Here is a 17,377-nt window from a genome sequence, read left to right as displayed (position 1 = left end):
AGTGACGTAGAGTGAATGTCTCTTTCAAGACAGGTTACTAATTACACATTACTAAATAATTGACTCAGTGACTCATTGTAACACGTCAATAATTACACAGAGACGATATCTTACTATGGGATAATCTGACAACGAAGTCAAAATAAGAAACTGAATCGGACATAATTATTCGTCAAATTTGGAAATGTTCTTCACACGTTCTCCATGATCCATTCTTAAAACATTCATGATGCTTTGAATATTGTATCCCTGATCAAACAACCTTTACACCAGACTCGTGTGGCGATCAAAGAAAGAACACTCTCCATTGAGAGCTGTAGACACGAAGGCTGCGGGTACTGAAACAATGTTTGACATAAAGAAAGGGGAGCGGTCACTAAGCGCCACTGGAACAATCACAGGATATCTCAAGTTGCTTCCTCGCGACCCTTTAATCCTTTCAGTGCTGCCGTCGAACCCATTCGACGGGAGAGTAGCATAGCGACATAACCAAATATTACTTGCAATAACTATATAAAAAGTAGGATTTACGTGCCTTTGAATAATGTATGCAATGCTTGAATGCTCAGCTTTTTATAAATATATGAACTTAAAGTAGTTCATGTACCCCAAAATAAAAAGACCGCAAATGAAAACTGTATTTCTCGGCACACAATCATTGTTGATTTCAGGCACTTCAGGCCGAGTGGTGGACACTCTGCTATTTTCTTCATAATGTAATAATTTTTCATCATTTATATAATTTTGTTCTTTGGTGAAAAGAAAAGAATGAAGTTACTTATTTTCTAAAAATTGGTAACTTTCGGTGTAATAGGGCCCGTAAGTAGGTCACGGCACTACGCGAGATCACTGGATTGTCTGGTCCAGACTCCAGACCACCACCATGCAGCTGGAATATTGCGGAGTGCGGCGTAAAACTACAAACCAAACCAAACCGAAAACATGGAAATACTTTATGTCATGACCACACATTCCAAACACCTGGAACTGAAAGACGTAGGTGTACATGTCAATATCATTGCCCATAGGTTATGTTGCCTGTGAGCATAGACTCCAAAAACATGGGGAATCACATAATAAGTATGGGATATATTTCGCTGTGTAGATGTTTTAACACTGGTCCGACTGTTGCTGAACTTAACGCGGATGTGAACAATGTGGCCAACTGTTTTCAGTAGTTCATACCCTGGTGTACCCGTCAAACTTACAAAGACGATCTAGAAGTAGTCACATGCCGAACCTCATACCCATTAAAATATCATTCAAATAGACGAGCTGTTTGTAGAGTGGACAGCGTGTAGCTCCATAACTGTTAATGGATATTACAAAAAATGAATACCTAATCAGAAATTGCCGTAATCTACTTGCACTGTTGTATGCAAAACACTTCTGACCTAGTTTGACATTTACACGCTGTCTACACGAGTCATTAAAACACATTCCTATCTAAGTTGTAAAGGGACACATTTCTCAGAAGTTTGTTTATTTGTTTGTAAAACCCTAAAATATCTGATCCTCGAATGTCTAAGGCGAGTAACTCTGCAGAGTAAGCGAAATGTTATATAGTATCTACAAAAAGCATCGCTGCATGATATTCTGGAATATAATGTGTTTTGGGTCCAAAATATTTGTAATTTTCTCTTTTCAGAGCAGAAAACATGTTTGTAGGATCCAAGTGACTGTCCCAACAATGCTCCCTCCAGAATAGTTAATTGTTGTTCCCTAAATGCAACAGTGCCCGGGATGTGTGGACTCTGACATTTATATACTGAAAGGCAAAAGAATCGTCGTAATATTGGAAATGACATTTAAGCATCAATGGAGTATTTGAATTTTTTTTAAATAGACACCGGAAGTCAAGTTTGAGGAAAATATGAATCGTGGTCCTACCAACTGTTTTGCCCAATAAAGTATTGTTTGCCATTGAGGTTAGAAATGTTTGTGTTTGTGGACAGAGAAGAGTCCACAAACACACAAACACAACACTGGAATCGAGATGCACGTGCATCATGCATGCATTCAGGCATAAATTGCCGGCGTGAATGGCAATCGTTCACTTGTTTTCTGAACACAGCAGCTGTATGGCTAGGTTAACGAGAGATGAACGACAACAAGCCTTTGGACGTGTACACGCTGGCCAACGTGCTCGAGTCATTGCTAGTGACTTCATTTGCAGCGTACAAACGACAGAGCGTCTTAGACGGCGATACAACGCCACCAACAGCACTGATGACCGTCTTCGCAGTGGTCGACCCCGTCTAACAACATGTCGCCAATACCGTCATATCGTCCATCAACACCTGCAAGGCAGATTCGCAAGGGCCACAGAAACAGCTCGTGTGACCATAGGAAACCACCAGCGACCAGTCAGTGACCGAACCATTCGGCGTCGTCTCCAAGCCAGGAACCTGTTTTGTCGACGTTCTGCCAGGGGACCCATAATCACCCAACGGCACCGCTCGGAACGTCTCCAGTGGGCACAACAGCGGCAAAACTTGCGTAGGAGACAATGTAGACGGGTTACCGTCTCTGATGAAAGTCGGTACTGCTTTTCAGTGGCTGATGGGAGAGCTAGTATCTGGCGTCGCACAAGGGAACGTTACAATGAAACCACTTGATAACACAATCTCCAGCGACGTTTTTTTGCCTTTCAGTACATTGTATACATATTCATATCCTCGTTGACACACTGACCTTGTCACAGTGAGACATGCACGTTGTATAACAATGGGCCATGTTGTTAATCAGTGGCCATTCGGCATCACTAGGGTCAGTAGATAAGCTTGTTTTAAAGCCGCTTTGACCACAGTATCCTTGCTATAGCCTAGCTTGCGTATCCGTGGGTATAGTGGTGATCGGAGACAATTTCCCTTTCATGCTCAAGAAAACGGGCTCCGAGACCAAAAAGAAAGTGTAATCCTTAATATTACATAATTTTATAATACATTTGACTACCTCCTAAAAAAAGGTGTATTTACCGCGTCTCATACATTACAACGGGGTGTCTAAATCTCATTCCAGCATGAGTGAGTGAGTGATGAACTCTGGGCATCGTTACCACGATAAGCGTATCATGTCTATGCACAGAGAACTTCGTCGCTGTAGGGGCGGTGGGGTAGCCAAGTGGTTAAAGCGTTGGCTCGTCACGCCGAAGACCCGGGTTCGAATCCCCACATGGGTATAATGTGTGAAGCCCATTTCTGGTGTCCCCCGCCGTGATGTTGCTGGAATATTGCTAAAAGCGGCGTAAAACTAAATTCAGTCAGTCAGTCAGTGCTCGCTGTAGACCACCTTGTACCAACTGAAAATACAGGTGAAGTATGCCTACTAGGTGTCGGACATATCGGTACAGCCTGAATACTATAGTGTCGAGACGGGGTTTGAGGACACCTTGTACCAACTGAACATACAGGTGAAATATGCCTGCTAGGTGTCGGACATATCGGTACAGCCTGAATACTATAGTGTCGAGACGGGGTTTGACTAGGTGTCGGACATATCGGTACAGCCTGACTACTATAGTGTCGAGACGGGGTTTGAGGACACCTTGTACAAACTGAACATACAGGTGAAGTATGCCTACTAGGTGTCGGACATATCGGTACAGCCTGACTACTATAGTGTCGAGACGGGGTTTGAGGACACGATGAAAATAATATCTGTCGCTGTCCCGCCGTCCGGGTAGTTGTCGCTACTGTTATAAGGTAAAAATGCATCCCCAAAACCATGAGAGAATTACATCAGATTCGTATTTAGATTTGCAGTTTGCTCATGAGTCATAACGGTTAGGCACGGTATGGAGACGGAAAGTTTCCACAGAATGGCGTTTAGCCGTAGGCTATGGAAAGAGAGACAGAACACATTCTGTTGAAAGACATAACAGATTAATCTTAAATTGAAACAAACAACAAAGGGGTGAGTGACCGAACGATTCTTACCGGTACTTTTCCAATCGTAATATTCATGAGTGCAAGGTCGGATACAGGCTAACCGAATCAAAATGATTAGTTGAAACATGTGATCAAGATCAGGCCAGGCTCGAACCATATAAAAAGACAGGTTGGGCACTGAGCGAGTGGTGCGCGCTTTTTAGTGACGGAAGCCAGTCCACGCCGCTCAGTTGCCCCGTGTGGTACGAACCTGCCCTGTCTGATGTTGAAGTTGTAGTTAGAGAGATGGACTGAGACAGAGTAAAAACTATGTGAGTATAAACTTGGTGTTGCGTTTATCTTTGAATGTATGTGTGCCAGTACATGAATGTTATGTGGTTAATTAGGAGTCACGGTCGTCCGAACCCTCACGCCTTGACTTAGCATCCTGCAACGGACCAAGCGAGTGGAGCGCCAGAGCTACCATCTCCCCGAACAATGTGGAACGAGCATATTTAATAGGTAACTGTGATAGGGTTTACTAACACCCAAACGCCAGTTACGACATGATGGAGTCTGCGGGTTCTTCTTGAACAAAATGTTTAAGACGATCCCTTTCGCTGTTTTTCTTATGGTCGTTCCTACCCTTTTATTCCTTTGCGTTGACGTTTGACGGTAGGTTCCCTTTTCGCGGCCCGGATATGTTATCTGCAGTTTTCCCTCAGGATATTTGGAATTTTTGTAATGCCTCGTGGAAATGATTCAGATTCATCTACGTCCTATGACAGTCCGGTCCAATCTCGTCCCATCACTTCTAACATTTTTACTAATCCAACCCGACTTGGCATCATACAACAACCCACGTCAACGTCTCACCCTCCGTCTGCTCCCAATGACCTCTCCCTATCCCTTTCCCAGGAGGATTTAGAATTCTCATTTTCCTCTTTAGATTTGTCATCTACCAATAGTTCTTATTCTGCACCTGACTTCAATATGGGCGATTCCACTTTAATGCCAGAACATTTCACAGGTAGGGACACGTCTCATGCTGCCGAGTGGCTTGACCGTTTTGCTCATTTTGGTAACTTTAACAGGTGGACTGATGCAGAGAAAATTGAAGTTTTCCCACTCTTTTTAAAGGACGCGGCGTATCTATGGTACAAAGATCTGATAGAATCGGCAGAGGAAGAAATAGTCCGTTTTGATGAGATTGAGAAATTGTTCAAGGACAAGTATGTCCATCCTACTGACCGTTGGGCCCTTTTGGAAACTTTTGTCAGTCGAAAGCTATCCTCTACAGAATCTATAGATACTTATTTGGCGGACTTGACTGAGACGGCTAGCCTGTTGGGAAAATCAGACACGGACTTAATGGACGCTTTTGTCCGGGGATTGGATGACAATACTAGGCGACATGTTTTAAGGAAACAGCCAACTGTGCTTAATGAGGCAGTCTCATTTGCGCGATTGGCCAGGTCAGTGATTCCGCAGTCTGCAGAAAGTACGACTATGAAGCTGGCAATAGATACCCTGAGAGAGCAAATTGCATCGCTTGCGGGGAAACTCGCTCAACCAGCACCACCGGTCAATGCTTTTCAGTATCACCAGAATCAGCGTTCTCAGTTCCCCAGAAACCCTTCTAGGCAAACAGCTCGTCCGTGGCAGCAGCCACAACCTCAGTTTCAGCTGCTGCGACGCCCACCCCAGTCTCCTCGGCCAAACTACACCGCAGGAAGGAGCATGACACGTGCACGCCAGTGTTATAGCTGTGGAGGTGAGTATGATTTATCTCATTCCGATAGGTGTCCAGCTCGAAATTCAAAGTGTCACTATTGTCAGAAGGTAGGACATTTCCAACGTGTTTGTAATGCTCGAGGTCAGGCAGAGATATCACAACGTGGATAGCAATCAAATCCACGATCACAAAAGCAATGTTCTCACTGTATACATCAGACTTTTGTCCCCCCCCATATTTGTACTCGCAGGAGTCACCAATTCCTATCTTATCAGGTCATAACCAGCCTCAACCGCCTGTTTTACATGTCACTTCTAACGATGACAATAGGCACAGAATTCATGTCCTTTTAGGAGATCAGATAGTTTCTACAATAGTGGATTCGGGTGCTGCTATTAGCGTTGTAACTCTTGGACTGTTCAATGACTCAGGTCTGTGGAAAGAATTCCCTATTCAAAAATCCGATGTGTTATCTCTTCAGGGCATAGGCTCAACCATAGTGCCAGTGATAGGACAAGTTGAACTTCCTATAACTATTGGTGATTTTCTGATGACACAACGTTTCCAGGTAGTTGCAGATTTAGCATCACCTATGTTTTTAGGAATTGATTTTTTGATACAGAAGAGTGCTATCTTGAGTTTTCAATCGTGCACTTTAACTCTTCAAAACGGGTTAACAGTAGTTCCTGTTTGGGCAAATAGCAGCGAGCCCCTTTATCAAGTATTGTCTACGGAACCTGCATACATTTCGGTTCGCACGCTGGCGGATATTACCATCCCCCCTCAATCTGAAATTATTTTCCCCGTTTCCATGAGTTGTTCCCCATCCGACCAGATAGGTATATGTGAACCAAATCCCATATTAGCAGAAACACATCAAGTTTTAGGAACTCATTGCATCGTCTCAGCAACTTCAGGGAAAAGTGTGTACCAAATCATTAACACCAACGATCATGCTGTAGACATTCCAAAAGGCCATGAAGTTGCTAATTTCACTTTTGTACAATCAAATGAAATTACGCCAATGCAGTCACAGCCCTCGTCTGATTCAGAACCACCCCTCTCTCCGTCAGAAGTAGACGCGAGATTACGTGACTTGAATATTGATTTTTCTGCATCCCCTCTGTCACAGGAGCAACAAGCTAGGCTAGGACACCTGTTAGCTGAGTATCGTGATTGTTTCGCTGTTGATCTGTCAGAAATTGGACTAAACGATACAGTCCATCATGATATTGATACAGGAGATGCTCCCCCGGTTCGGCAACGTTTTTACCGTACTAATCCTGCTATGCGTGCAGAGATAGATCGTCAAGTTCAGGAGTTAGTGGATTTAGGCATATGTGAACCTGATCATGATAGCCCGTGGGCCTCTCCAGTTGTAATGGTGCCCAAGAAAACTGCTAAGGGTTCGCCTCCATCATGGAGAATGGCGATCGACTTCAGAGTTGTGAATTCATGCTCCCGTCCAGTAGTTTTCCCAATGCCAAGATTAGAAGATGTTCTCGATGTTTTAGGCACTGCACACGCAAAATATTACACAACTAATGATTTGGCTGCAGGATATTGGCAAATAGCTTTAAATGAAGAAAGTAAGCCCAAAAGTGCATTTGTGACAGCTAGTGGTACTTATCACTTCAACCGTATGGCCTTTGGCTTAGCCTCTGCCCCAGCAACTTTTCAAAGACTGATCAATGATGTTTTCCGTACACTCAATTGGCGTAAAACAATGTGCTATTTGGACGATGTGTTGTGTTTTTCGCCAGACTTTGAGACTCATTTAGCTGATTTGGAAGAAGTATTTTTGTGCTTACGCAGGGCAAACCTGAAAGCAAAACCATCTAAGTGCCAGTTTGCAAAACAGTCAGTTTCTTATCTGGGCACATTTTTTCCAACAAGGGTGTCCAAGTCGACCCTGAGAAAACTAGCGTGATAGCATCTGTTCCGACACCCACAAAGTCTAAAGAAGTTAAAAGCTTCCTAGGAATGGCAGGGTTTTACCGCCGCTTCATTCAAGAATTTTCAAAGATAGCAGCTCCCTTACATTCACTGTTGCAAAAAGATAAGAAATTTGTTTGGACAGATGAACATGAACTGGCATTTCAAACTCTCAAATCGGCCCTACTCAAACCTCCAATCCTCGCATTTCCAGACTTTGACAAACCATTTCTCCTATATACAGATGCTAGTGATGAGGCTATAGGATATTTACTTGGTCAAAAAGATGATAGTAACAGAGATGTAGTAATTGCTTACAGTGGTCGTGCTCTGTCTAAAGCAGAGAAAAATTATGGAATCACTGAAAAAGAATGTTTAGCAGTTGTGTCAGGTATTAAACATTTCAAAGTGTATTTGTCACATGCTCCGTTCACTGTAATAACGGATCACAGAGCTCTACAATATTTGAAGGACAATAAGGACCGCTCTGCTCGATTGAGCCGCTGGTCACTTTTGTTGAGTGATTTCACGTTCACAGTTCAGTACCGACCAGGTAAAAACTTGGGTAATGTGGATTTTTTGTCACGCTTACGGTACCCAGAATGCCCAGAAGGCATGGATGATCCACTCTCTGATGTACCCTATTTGTTTGCTACTGATGTGAATTGTACAGACAATGAGATCACTCAATCGGACGACGACAGTCACATATCGATTGTGACTGCACCTGAGAAATCACCTGCGTTGTATGAGGATGACTCACTTTCTGACCCTCTTCGTGTAATTTCCAACCCTGTAGGAGATTGCTCCATAGCAGAGAAACAATATGCCGACCCTGAACTACAGCCCTTGATTGACTGTTTAAAGTTCCCAACATTTGCAACGGACGACAAAACCACACGATTACTCTTATTACAAAGCCAGAATTTCATTCTTGACAATGACATATTGTATCATCTGTTTGCACCACCAGGACCGGGGCACAGGAAAGACAGGCTTATTCGTCAGTTAGTGATACCCAAATCGTTAGTAAAAGAGGTGTTACAATCATATCATGACAGTTTATTGGCAGAGCATGTCGGTATTGATAGAACATTCAATGCTATTCGACAGAAATATTATTGGCATCATATGTTGTCTGATATAAAGCAGTATATTGTGTCATGTACTGCTTGTCAAATCAATAAACGTGATTTTCACAAGAGACCAGCCCCTTTTGCAACCGTTACCTGTTCCAGGTAAATTGTTTGACCGTGTTCAAGCTGATTTCAGCTGAAAACGAGCAGTTATCACCAACAAGCCAATGGAGCTTGTGAAAGACTCAATTCCTTTATGTGGCAGACATTGCGTATGTTTATCAATGAGAACCAAGACAATTGGGATGATGTCCTTCCTAGTGTTATGTTTGCATATAATACTAACCCGGCAACACAAAGTACTGGATTTTCTCCCTATTTCCTCCTGTTTGGACAAGAATGTTCAGTACCCATTGATGTTGAATTACAATCGTTTCAACCTCTTCCCCACACAATAAAGCAACGTCTTGATGTCATCATCCATCATATCGAGGTCACAAGACAGATGGCACGTGCCAACTTACAGCAGGCGCATGAGAAAGCGAAATGATATTATGACAAAAATACTTCAAATCCTATTTTTCAACTCGGGGATAAAGTATGGCTCCATTCGACGGCACGTACTGTAGGGAAATGTAAAAAGTTAGGCCAATTTTTTCAAGGACCTTTCTACATTGCTGATGAATTGCCCCATTTTACCTTCAAGTTACGGCGTTGTGATAATCACAAATTACTGAAAGTGCCTGTCCACGCAAACCGGCTTAAAAGATTTGTCGACCCCAAGGATAGATTAACTCATCCCATTCCAGCTGGCGGGGACGACACACCAATTGTTATGTCTCAACATGATGCATCTGATTCGGACGCACGGGGGCCAACCCAGGCGTCCCAGCAGTTAAACCCCACCCAAACACAACAGCCCACTTTTGACTTGGAAGATGATGACGTTTTCATAGTGAAACGAATTCTAGCGCATAAACTCGTCAATGGAGAGAAATACTACAAGATTCACTGGGAAAATTTCACTGTACAAGAAGCTACATGGGAACCCGAATCGAACATCCCTCAGGGTTTGATTCGAAATTACATGATTCAGAAGTCATTGAAGAAAAAGAAAAAGCGCAAACGTTACTAATGTGTGTCTATTTTTACACAGGTTTCCCAGTTGTTTATTTTAATTAATATATTTCGTTTCCTTTTCATTTCAGGCACTGCATATATCATGTTGGAGATGGCCACTCTAATACTGATTTTTGCATGTGTTTTATTTCAGGATTATTACTATATGATGCTATACGCATGGTGCTAGCCCACGCTATAGATCCTTCTTTACGATGTTACATGATGCAATTGTCACCAGGTTACAAGGAAATAGAAGTGTGCATATATGTTGAACTGTGTATTGTTTCTTGTCAAATGTCTTGTTGAATATATTCAGAATACTTCGACTGCATACAGTCACGTGTTGGTTGATATTGAAAAATACATTCATATTCACGGGTTAGTGACCAAACGCTGCGAAGGTTTGGGTCACGTTGCGTACTACTACTTGAAGAATACATTCCCGGGCTACTGACCAAAATGTTTGGGTCAGGTTATACATATTCATACTACTTCTACGGGAAGGTTACAGGTCGCGCTGTCCAAAAGGGACGTTGTACATATTTCGCGGACCATTACAAAGCGTTTCGCTATGCGTGTATATACGAGAAAACAAACATGAACTACGATCTCCGGGATCTGACAATCGTGCGTCAAATGGCGATACCATATGTTTGTATTACAGGGTTCATTAAAATATACAGTGAAACGTGATGATGTTCGATGAGATACTACGATGTGCAATGAACTACAGGTACATGACTCGAAAGGCAGTCAAGAGAATTCAGTGTTCAATGGTTATACCGTACCGATACATATATGTTCCGTGATGAGAAATCTTCTGATGAAACAGGTTGATCCGTATACCTTCATGTGACAATTGTTATCATATTTAATACAGTCAGTTTCAATTCAGAACGCACTGTTCATTGTTCTAGAACTGGAGATTGGATTTTAATTTCGCTCATTGTTCCTATCCAGACTCATTCAACTCTCCTCGATGTATATCGAATTAATTCATTTGGCCTACCAATTAATCAATCAAGTTCACACGTGACTCAGGTTATGAATTTACCTGATTATTTGGCAGTTTCGGAAGCGAAAGTTCAGTATATTGAATTTTCTACCAGGGATTTTCAAACATGTTTTGGTGAACACGAAAAACATTGCCCAATTTTTCTTAGCCCCAAACCAAACACTGTTCTCACCTGCGCACTTGCTCTGTTTAATCAGGACGCACCAGGAATTAAATCCTTGTGTGATGTTAAATTTAAATTAAACAGGCTTCGTTCGATGGCTCTCGAAATCGAACCAGGCCTTGTTTTGCTCAGTGGCATAAAAACTATTATATTAACTTGCAAGGGTCGCATTGAGAAGCGTCCAGCTTGTCAGATTTGTTTAATTAAAATTCCTTGCCACTGTGCGTTGAAACTGGATGAATTCGACATTGACATGAGAATTCATAACAGTGAAAAAAAGTCAACAACTTCAAAATTGTATCCACCCAATCTTCTACTCTTATCGGAATTTTTCAATTCATCCGCACTGAAACCTTTCGAAACTTTACAGCCTCTTTTAGAAGATTCTGCGTTCAAAATCCCACATTTATTAATCGATGATAAAGTTTTCGATGACATTCGGAAAAAGGACAAGAAATTTCAAGTTGATTTAGGCCTTATTTCCAAGGGTATGAAAAAGGCACAAGTGATTTCGGATAATTTAATTGAAGATAATTGGATGGATTCCCTTCCATCGTCTGCTTTGGATGGGTCCTTAACCAACCCCTATCATTTAACGGCTAGTTTTGCCGCAGGTTTGCCCTTATTTCTATTTATACTGGTTATGTATTTTGGTTAAAAGTTAGACGCCTATTTTTTTGCTTTAACGTTTCTTACAGCAGGTTCCCCGACTAATGGGTTGACAGATTGGAAAGCATACCACACAACCACCCCTCCGAACTATCCCCAGCCATCTTTTATGTCTTGTACCGATACATATATGTTCCGTGATGAGAAATCTTCTGATGAAACAGGTTGATCCGTATACCTTCATGTGACAATTGTTATCATATTTAATACAGTCAGTTTCAATTTACAGGAGAAGACGCCATATGAATACAGTTTTACAGTGATGGAAACTTTTCATAAGAATATTGATGATGTATATGATTTCATTTTAAGTTTCTATTTATGTTCATAATCACGTTCTTTGAATTTTAGAATCCAGATGTCTCCTTCGACAAGTTTGGGTGTTGTTCACGCTGATGGCGCTTGTCAGCATCCAGAATCAAGTTAATTCTGTCCATACAGAATTACGACTTCCATGGGGAGTTGTATTTATCCATACGTCACGTATCCACATTTCACAAAATAAATGGATCCATGTATTCCAGTATAAATTGCCAGATTTATCTGAAATGGGTAATAGACCAGATTACCAGCAGTTTTGTAAAACGCACGCGCTACATTGTTATTCTGTGAATGCTATAGATGGATACATAAAGAAAGCGGAACAAGAATTGCTCGTGTATTGGACGAATGTCAGTAAGGACATTAAAATATTAATTCCGCATATTAACACTTTTCAAAAGGATTCACGCACGAGACGGGCAATTCTTCTATTTATCGGATCCATTAGTCTTTCACTTTTTGGTACTGCTACAGTCGAAGATGTAGAACGACTGGCGCAGTATGTCAAACAATTATCAATGCATGTAACTAATACTTCTCGTGTTGTACAAGTGCAAGTTCGTCAGATGTCGTCATTTATAGCCAAAACCAATGACCGTATTTCTTCCGCTCTTACAGGTATTGAACGAATCATAGGGACATTTCTCAGGTAGCTGAACAGGGACAAGATGTAGAAAAAAAGTATTTTCATTTCTATGAAAATTTTGCAAGATCGTAGGACATTTTTGACGACTATTCGACAGGAAATTGATGAAATGTATCTTGGAATACAGCAATTAGTTAACCAACGTTTGAGTCCATCTTTGCTCCCAGTCACGGAAGTAAAGAAGGCCCTAAATATGATTCAAAAACGTCTCAATGCAGAATATCCGTTGTTTCACGTTGCTCACAAGGATCCAGGCTATTATTATCGGGAACGCACTGTTCATTGTTCTAGAACTGGAGATTGGATTTTAATTTCGCTCATTGTTCCTATCCAGACTCATTCAACTCTCCTCGATGTATATCGAATTAATTCATTTGGCCTACCAATTAATCAATCAAGTTCACACGTGACTCAGGTTATGAATTTACCTGATTATTTGGCAGTTTCGGAAGCGAAAGTTCAGTATATTGAATTTTCTACCAGGGATTTTCAAACATGTTTTGGTGAACACGAAAAACATTGCCCAATTTTTCTTAGCCCCAAACCAAACACTGTTCTCACCTGCGCACTTGCTCTGTTTAATCAGGACGCACCAGGAATTAAATCCTTGTGTGATGTTAAATTTAAATTAAACAGGCTTCGTTCGATGGCTCTCGAAATCGAACCAGGCCTTGTTTTGCTCAGTGGCATAAAAAACTATTATATTAACTTGCATTGAGAAGCGTCCAGCTTGTCAGATTTGTTTAATTAAAATTCCTTGCCACTGTGCGTTGAAACTGGATGAATTCGACATTGACATGAGAATTCATAACAGTGAAAAAAAGTCAACAACTTCAAAATTGTATCCACCCAATCTTCTACTCTTATCGGAATTTTTCAATTCATCCGCACTGAAACCTTTCGAAACTTTACAGCCTCTTTTAGAAGATTCTGCGTTCAAAATCCCACATTTATTAATCGATGATAAAGTTTTCGATGACATTCGGAAAAAGGACAAGAAATTTCAAGTTGATTTAGGCCTTATTTCCAAGGGTATGAAAAAGGCACAAGTGATTTCGGATAATTTAATTGAAGCTAATTGGATGGATTCCCTTCCATCGTCTGCTTTGGATGGGTCCTTAACCAACCCCTATCATTTAACGGCTAGTTTTGCCGCAGGTTTGCCCTTATTTCTATTTATACTGGTTATGTATTTTGGTTAAAAGTTAGACGCCTATTTTTTGCTTTAACGTTACTTACAGCAGGTTCCCCGACTAATGGGTTGACAGATTGGAAAGCATACCACACAACCACCCCTCCGAACTATCCCCAGCCATCTTTTATGTCTTTGATTAAATCAACTATTTCAATGGATGTTTTCCTCATCATATCGACAGTATTTCTGGTGTTTATTTTACTTCTTCGCAGAGTAAAAAAGTTCAATCGACCGGTTACGACCTTAGTTTTACATTTGACTAATTCTTTTGCTTGTCATGAGATTATTCTGTCACAGTTTTATCTCTGCCCCCGTGACCTCACATTGTCAGCTGCAAATGCTTTGACTAACTTTCGTATTCAACGAGTTTTCTTTACATATTACTTGCTGTTTGATAGCCCTAACCTGCACGTCCACACCCCGACACAATCTATATATATTTCTGGTAAGATTGCTATCAGCTGCATAAAAGTGTGGCAATTAAAAAAATTTCTCCCCACTACTACAGGTGTTTTTATGGTTCTACAACATTGTGGAGTTGCTTTTCCATTACCGGTGAATTAAGCCTTCCCCAGAAACCAATTTATGCCTTTTGTTTCCCTCCATCTGCCGGAGCGGCCAGAAACTACTATTCATTTGACTTGGGCACATGTTGACTTTGTCACGTAATCACGATGATGATTTGTGTCCGTTGAACATTTGACATGAGTTTTATAATCACGAGGTACCCTGTTGTCGGTATATAAGACCATGATTACAATTCATTCGACCCGGCTCTTCACACATCTCTACGTCGCACCCATATTGTCCTGATGACTCCTCTTGGCGATCAGATTCTGAAAAGCTTGAACCGGACATTATTGACTCGTTACTGTTGAACTGAATACCGTCCTTCTAGTCTATTGTCTATCGGTCTCTCTTTGTTCGTACTTCTTACCAATCGGATGTATTACCCGAATCTTCTTCTCGGGTGGCGGACACTCACGGTTTCACGTTTTCAATTCAAATGTTGTACTCTTTGATTATTGAGTAACTTGAGATAAGGATTAGTCAGTATCTTAACCTGTACCTATATCTATGCTTGTTCATGTGTCCATGTATACACAAGGCAAAAATTAAACAAAATTCTTGTTCTATAGTCAATTTGTATCCTTGTTTCAATGTATGTTCTAAGTCCATCACATAGTCATCTATGTTGTTCGTTCTTGTTGTTTTAAACTGCAAAGCATTTACTGAATGTTGTGAGTAACTTCCACCTATTTAACCTATTACAGGTATTACAGATGTCGTCCATGGTTAAAATAACATTTGATTCCTATTTATTGATGCCATGTTACATAGGTATCAGAGAATATTCATGCAACATAATGGACTTAAATTGTTTTCGGCACGCAGTCGGCAGTCAAGAATGCTGTTATTGTCTACTGTGTTCTGTACACAGGTTGCCATTTATTTGAGCGTGTCATGTTTTAACATGTATTGCTGTCGTATCTAATGTATATTATAATACTAATTATATTCGTCGTGGTTTAACACTCGTTTCAAGTGTTGTAGATTAATGGCCGGACCCCATTCAGACGGGAGAACAGATAAGCTCCTCCCTTGCTGTCGTCTGGTCCACGCCACATCGATTATCTGGCTCCACACTTGCTGTTACCGGCGAACGCTATCGCAAGGGTTGCGACGCTGAACACCGCCCACGAAGGCGCAATATTGACGATCGACACTGCAAGACCTCTACGATGCTCCAGCCCTCTCGCAGTGTGCAGAACATTTCGTCTCCTCACTTTGTTGACCAAGCCAAGAACTATGCTGTGTGATACACGGCCCTGTGTTCAGACATTAATTTTGTTGTGGCCTCGCACTGAGTGAACAGCGTTCAGTGTATATCAAGTGACATTCAGAACATGACTTTTCCAGTAGACGTGTGCCAGTTTATTCGATGGGACCAGAGACTTGGTGGTGCCATTTTTTGGCCATATTGAAGACATTTTCACATTTAATATTGACTAATTTATTGCTGTGTTATCATCTCATATAATATATGTATGATGTATATGCTTTGTGGTTCCCCGAAGTAACATAGGGTCATTCTCTTATTCCTTGGCATGCTCGTTTTTTAAGGTACAGTATCCTCGACTTTTTCCGAATATTTCTGAAGTTTGAAATGGGTTATCATTTTCGCTCAGAAATTACCGATCCTGTTTTGCTTCGATGGTGTTCAATGTGTTTAACTTTAACATATCGGACCTGTGCTCATGTTTAATGTATCCGAGCTGTGGGCAGCTCTTGTCCACAGGCGGAGGATGTTATAAGGTAAAAATGCATCCCCAAAACCATGAGAGAATTACATCAGATTCGTATTTAGATTTGCAGTTTGCTCATGAGTCATAACGGTTAGGCACGGTATGGAGACGGAAAGTTTCCACAGAATGGCGTTTAGCCGTAGGCTATGGAAAGAGAGACAGAACACATTCTGTTGAAAGACATAACAGATTAATCTTATATTGAAACAAACAACAAAGGGGTGAGTGACCGAACGATTCTTACCGGTACTTTTCCAATCGTAATATTCATGAGTGCAAGGTCGGATACAGGCTAACCGAATCAAAATGATTAGTTGAAACATGTGATCAAGATCAGGCCAGGCTCGAACCATATAAAAAGACAGGTTGGGCACTGAGCGAGTGGTGCGCGCTTTTTAGTGACGGAAGCCAGTCCACGCCACTCAGTTGCCCCGTGTGGTACGAACCTGCCCTGTCTGATGTTGAAGTTGTAGTTAGAGAGATGGACTGAGACTGAGTAAAAACTATGTGAGTATAAACTTGGTGTTGCGTTTATCTTTGAATGTATGTGTGCCAGTACATGAATGTTATGTGGTTAATTAGGAGTCACGGTCGTCCGAACCCTCACTCCTTGACTTAGCGTCCTGCAACGGACCAAGCGAGTGGAGCGCCAGAGCTACCATCTCCCCGAACAATGTGGAACGACCATAATTAATAGGTAACTGTGGTAGGGTTTACTAACACCCAAACGCCAGTTGCGACATTATATTTAATAATATACTCTTCAAAACGCATAAGTGATTATGAGAATATTGGACACATGTAGCTGCGGCAAAAACAAAACAAATATACCATTTCTTTCCACAATGTCATCTTTGTGTGATTGTAAAGTTTCAGCGCCAAAACGCGGCAATTTTAACTTTTTCGCTTGTTTTAGAACCGTTTGAAGAAATATTCGCCAAAACGTCACCAAGAAAACATGCAAAGCAAAATACACGTGCAAGTAAGCGGAAAAGCATGGGGTATTGATTACTAAAAAAAGGCAAATGTTGTGTTTAATTTTGGCATCGTTTTTGCCTGGAAAAGAGGAAATCATCATACCGCAACTGAGTGCCGCCAATCGAAACATCGCCATAGGCCGCCTTGATTGTAAGACAAAATCACCTGTGGACAAAGGCCCCTAGGACAAAAAACAACAACCTTGGACAAAAGCCTCTTAGGACAAAAAGCCATAAGGACAAACAAACAAAACAATGAGGACCTCTGGACAAAACTCCCAAATGAGGACCTCTGGACAAAACCCCCAAACATGTTTTAACTGCTGAGTGGTTGACTTAAGTGACATT

Source organism: Haliotis rubra, unplaced genomic scaffold (assembly GCF_003918875.1).
Source record: "Haliotis rubra isolate DU_JTF1 unplaced genomic scaffold, ASM391887v1 Scf827, whole genome shotgun sequence".
NCBI lineage: Eukaryota > Metazoa > Mollusca > Gastropoda > Lepetellida > Haliotidae > Haliotis > Haliotis rubra.
This window is presented reverse-complemented; position numbering follows the sequence as displayed.